This window comes from Lolium rigidum, chromosome 3 (assembly GCF_022539505.1).
Source record: "Lolium rigidum isolate FL_2022 chromosome 3, APGP_CSIRO_Lrig_0.1, whole genome shotgun sequence".
Classification (NCBI taxonomy): Eukaryota; Viridiplantae; Streptophyta; class Magnoliopsida; order Poales; family Poaceae; genus Lolium; species Lolium rigidum.
Genome location: NC_061510.1, coordinates 197,970,152 through 197,976,050, shown reverse-complemented (window position 1 = coordinate 197,976,050; position 5,899 = coordinate 197,970,152).

Genomic DNA, 5,899 nt, shown 5'->3' with positions numbered 1-5,899 from the left:
CGGGCCCTACATCCCTCGGCGGTGCGGATTTGCGTTGACTCGGCCGGCGAACCCGAGATTTCGAGATGCACCACGTCCCGGGCCACCATACGCGACGTTTTGGCCGCTTTCGTCGGGCTAGGTGGCCTCAAAAACGAGAAAAAAAAAGTTTTGACATGCACCACGGAGGGACCAAAAATCGTCGGCCATGGTACACCAGCAACCACGGCGCGACTTCAACTTCGTCGGCCATGGCAACTTTTATTTTAGTGATGAGAGCTTCCTTATCTTGGATGAGTTGTTTGGTAACTCGGACCCTCTCTTCAAGGACATCCAACTCTTTTCGCAAGGCCTCAAGTTCAGCAGTGCTAGCAGAGGTGTCAGTTTTGGCATCCAAAGCTGCCTTTTTCTCATTAAGCCTCCGACATTTGTTTGCAATATCGGCTTTCAATAGAAGCTGGGCGTGGCGTAGGCTGATTCTCTGACGAGCCAACTCCACCCTTGACTTATAAGCTGACAGAGTCACAACCGGCCAGAGTTTCACCTGCAACGTCACCGGGAGATGAGGCTGGATTTCTTCAAGAAGGCTCTTCACTTCCTCGGGGTTCTCAACCAATGTCTCGATTGAGTAGGAGAGCAAGGCTCTGAGTTGCTGGAGTTGACTATGTGTAGCACTGGGGCCTGGTTCCTCGCTTGCTTTAGTGGCTGGTTCGATGGATTCAGGGTCGAACGTTAGCATACTTGAGAGGTCACAACCCTGACAGACAATAAGAGCAATGACAGTAAGCAGCAAAAGAGAAAGATAGAGCCAAGATAAGGAGCGTACCTCTCCTAAGACCAGAGGAACAGCCGATGAAGAGGCAATCGGCTCTTGTGTTTCTGCGGCGGGCTCGGCCAAAGTGGCAGCTTCGTCGGCTACGCTTTTAGGAGTTGCCAGGTCCAGGGTGGCGGATGGCATCAGCACTTCCTCAACTTCCCCACTAGAGGTGTCATCAGTCTGCAAAGGAAGTGATTAGCCGATGAGGACAGAGAACAGCTTAGTGTGAAATATGAGATATGGAGGGTTATTACATCCGAAACCTCTTGGTTTGATGAAGAGGTTTGAGGTTCCTTGCGAGCTCTCTTGATGCATCGGCTCTTCGTGCGTAATCCGCCCTCCCCTGCTTTGATTGGAACTGGGGAAGCAGCAGGTTCAGGGGCTGACCTTTTCTTGGAAGCCGACGATGCCAGGTCTGGCTGGTTCTGCGTGGTGGTTTTTTCAGAGTTGCCCGAGTTCGAGTCCCCTCGGCTGGACTGTGTCCCCTCGCTAGAGTTTTCTTCAGTAGAGGTCTGCGAAAGAAATACACACATGTTGCAGAAGCCTAGGAGAATGGATGAAACCAGCCAAGGCATGGATCAGCTTACATGCAAATTTTCTTGGACTGGGGTTGGGGCTTGGCGCTTCAAGGTCTTCCTGGTAGCTACCTTCCTCACTGCTGTTCTCGCCTTAGCTGAGGCTCGGGGGGCAGCTGGCCTAGAAGTTGCTTTGCCCTTGGAAGCCGATTTTGGTGAAATCGGCTGGCTCTGCATCACGACCTTTTTTAAGGATGGTGAGTTTTTGCAGAAAAGGACCACCGGAGCCGGTGGGATGAATTGGAAGAGGGAGCCGTCATCATCTACAGGATCCGGACCGTCTTGTTGCTGCAAGGAGGCAAAGCAATGTTATAAAAGGAAATCATTGCAAGCCACTTCAAAATAAATTGTGAGTAGTGGTACCTGTTCTGCAGGAATGTCATATTCAGCGTCAAGTTGTTTCAGCAATGGTCCCAGAGCTCTCCTGAAGGCATGAGTCTTCCACATGGTCCACCAGGTCTCGAAGCCATTCGTTGATGAGGTGAAAGAGAGGTTGTGAGGAATTGGGATGGCTAGAGCATCAAAGAATGAGTAACCCCTCTGACTCGTAAGGACAACGGGCAGATCAGCTCTACTCTCTGTTAAGTGGTGGAGGAAGAAATGAGGAGACACCTGTCCAAGACCAAATTGCCGGGCTGCTACGACCGGCTGGTAAGACTCATAACCAGGTTTGATGATCCTGTTTGAGGTGCTCATGCCCACCGGAAGGAAGCAGGGACGGATCATGATGGAATACAACCGCCGAGGGTCAGCATCATCAAGCAAAACTATCTAACTCCGAAGGAGACTGGATTTTCAAAATTTTCAGACTCCGTATAAGGAAAGAAGAGAGGGTCGTCCAGGCCTTGGTAGAAAGTCTTGAACCACTCTGATGCTCCCTTAGAGGTCAGTTTGCTGCCTCGGAGGCTGTATAGAGCTTGGCCGTAGCTAGTGCATCGGATCTGCGTCCCGTTGGTATCTGGGAAGGTGCAAGTGGCCAGGGGTGGAAGGTTTGGGATCTGGTTTTGGAAGTACAGCTGAGCCCAGAGCTGAATAAACCACCAGGGACCTCCAGCTTTGACTCGTCTTTTGGGAGAACAAGTTTAGCGTACATTAGCCGGAGATATCTATAGACCTCTCCAAGAAACAGTTTGCCAATGCCAAGCTGAGTACCTCTGGCGAGTTCGTAGGCCAGGGAAAGATAATTCTTCGTTGGAGCAAGTGAAGGACCACAAAATATGAAGTGTTCCAACCAGAAATTCAGGAAGGCCGTGTGTTCTTTCTCTGTTACTGGGCCTTTGTTTTTCATGTGGCGCCGAAGGTAAGCACCCCGGCTTGTGCACTCGTCTTGGAAGAAAGCGCGAAAGGGACCTTTGGCAGCCTAAAGGCAGATGGGCTTGGGGATGCAATGTCTAAACCAGTGATCATGACCACATCTAGTAAGGTTGGTGTCATGGGGCCATGACCAAACATGAAGCAATTCATGGCATCAGACCAAAAATAGCCGATGGTTTTCAGAAGGTTTTCATGTTTCTCAAGGGTAGACAGTGATAAAGCTAAAGCATCGGCTATTCCTGCGGTTTCCCAAGTGGCGTGATGAGTTTTGGAGACTCTATTGTACCATGAAACCCAATCTTCAGGAGGATTAGACCAGGCTCGTAAGCAGTCGGCCCAAGAATTCAGATCTAGGTTTTGGTTCACGAAGGGAATTCTATTTGCCTCGCATGAAATCAGATGGGCAGGACTCTCGGTAGAACGAGGGCCAAGACAGAGAGAATTTGGAAGAGAAGGATGTGGCAGCAGAATGTCTGATACCTAGAAATTAATGACGGAACGAAGCATTAATTCAGATGTTTGTTGTTAATTCTAGCACTATGTTCGGATAGCGAGGAGCGGTTGAGGATTACCTTCAAGCCGGAGACCATAGCGTTGGCATTGGATGATTCCGCCATTGGATCCGCTGCGGGTTCGAGCTTGCGCGATTGAGATCTGAAGTTCATGTGGCCGTGAGTGGGATCTGTTCGAGCGGCGATTTGGGGATCTGAGTTTTGTTCTTTCGGATAAGTTGCAGGTTACCGTTTGAATAGGCAACAGAGCTGGCCTTGCTCGCGTTTTATGGTAAGGGCCGATGCGCTGCCATCGGCTCTTGGTGTGTTGACTTGTTTTGACAATCGGCAAAACTGGTAAAAAGGCAAAATCGGCTTAGAAATATTTTCTTCATTAATAGAGGGGCTTTTACAGAGAAGAGTCGATTGCTTAGGGAAGAAAGAACAAAAGCCGATTACTACTACTACTAGTCCTATACTAGTAGTCCCTAATCTAAGGGCCGTTGCTGCCCTCGTCGTCGTCATCGCTGCCGCCGGCGCAGCTGCTGGTGGGCTCCTCGTCGCTGCTCCCGTAGCCCTCTACGGGAGCCTCGTCCTCCTCCTCGTCGTCGTCGCTGTCGTTGTCTGACCCGGCGCGGAAGCGCTTCGCCGGGGGATATTCGTCGGAGGACTCGTCATCCTCCTCTTCGTCGGAGGAGGTGTAGTCGTCCCACGAGAAGCGATCGTCTTCGCTCCCCGCCTCCAGCTCCCCGTCGACGAGGAACTGGAAGTCGTCCTCTCCGTCGGTCAAAGACTTGTCGTCCTCGGACCAGACGGAGGAATCTTGGGACTCGATGTCCCACTCCTCCGGGGCGCGGTGGTTGTACGCCGCCACCGGGTCCCACTCCGGCGTGGGCTCACGGAAGGGAGAAGATACGTCGGAAAGACCTGATGAGGCAGAGGAGGAGGAGGAAGACATGGCTACAGAGGAAGGGGGTTTTTTGCCGATGGCTAGTATGGAGCAAGAGGATGAAGAGGCGAACTGCTCGGCGCGGTTAAATAAAGGGATATGGGGGAGAGTTAATGTTACAGCAGTTTCCGAGGAAGCGGTGCCAAAGAACTGTCAAATCGTGCAGAGGAGTTGAGAAGGCGAGGCATCATGATGAAGGATACTGCGGCGGTTCTGCTCTGCCACGACATGACCCTACGGAGGAGAAAACAGAGTGGTTTTGGAATTATCATTGCCAAAACCAGGGGGGCATGTGTTATCACCAGAATTTAACCAAGTCTGGAGATGGGCCGTGATTAAATGGGCTTAGAAGATATACATGAAAGATACTCCCGAACCGGCCTTGTACAAGAAGTTTGGGCAAGATTGCCCGTGTATCTATAAATATAGTAGGGTACGTGTTGGTTAGAATTAAAAGATAGAGTCTAGCCCGTACACGGGTTAGTTTATTCCCGCATTAGAAAGTCTACGGACTATAAATATGTATCTAGGGTTATTGAGAAAGGAGGACGAACACGTTCACAACAAATCAATCTAGGCGCATCGCCACCCCTTGTTTCGAGGGTTTCTCCCGGTATGCAACATGCTGCCTAGATCGCATCTTGCGATCTAGGCGATATCGCTTATTCGTTATTGGTGTTGCTCGTGCTGAAGCCTTTTTGATGGCGAGCAACACCCTTATCTTAGGTGTTTTGGGGTTGATCACAATGCTTTCACGATGCACTTGTTTAGTTACGCTACCCCTCGATATCTAGCTGCCCTTACACCTATTCTAGGTGTAGGGGCAGCATCTTGCTTAATCTTTATTTAGTAGATCTGATCCGTTATAGTTGCTCCTTGTTCCTCAAGGATTGGTTTGATATATGTATGGTTAGGCCTTATAAACGGGTTGAACGATCCGGTAGTGCGTGAGGTGTGGTTTATTAAGCTCTAGAGGGATTGTTCCGGGATCAACTTTACGTTGGTTTTTAGGCCTCTTTAGGGCTGGTTTTCCGTTATCTTACGTATCTGCTAGGCTCAACTACGCATAGGATGTTCCGATTATACGGTGAAAACCCTAGACTATCGTAGATTAGTTTAGCTTGATATTGATAAAGCATGATCCCCATGTCCTTATAAATCTAACATGAACCATGGGGCAATCGGCTCTTTGAGCCGATCCACAGAACAATTTAAGAGCCGATTAGGGCTCGTATTTAATGTTTACGTGTTTGCCATGCAGGAAAGTAGTCGAAGCAATCCATCACCTTCCTGACCAGGTATAGGTCAGGTGGCACGCCCTCGTAAGCACCAGGACGCGTGTACCAGAAGGCTTTGCGGGCCGTCGCCTGAGGGACCAGGGTCAGCCGCAATCCTGGGAGCCTCCCGGCTCTACGGTGTTGCCCGTCGCTGCTCGCCGGTGGGTTTCTGACCGCAACAATCATGTAGTTTAAACCTATTAGTGGGGAACTACTGTAGAGCTTGTTGAAATTTGGTTTGCATGATTGGTCTCTCTAAGGTCTAGATATTTTCTGGTAAAAGTGTTTGAGCAACAAGGAAGACAGTGTAGAGTCGTATAATGCTTGCAATATGTTCTTATGTAAGTTTTGTTGTACCGGTTCCTACTTGTGTTTGCTTCAAACAACCTTGCTAGCCAAAGCCTTGTACTGAGAGGGAATGCTTCTCGTGCATCCAAAACCTTGAGCCAAAACTCATGCCATTTGTGTCCACCATAACTACCTACTATGTGGTATTT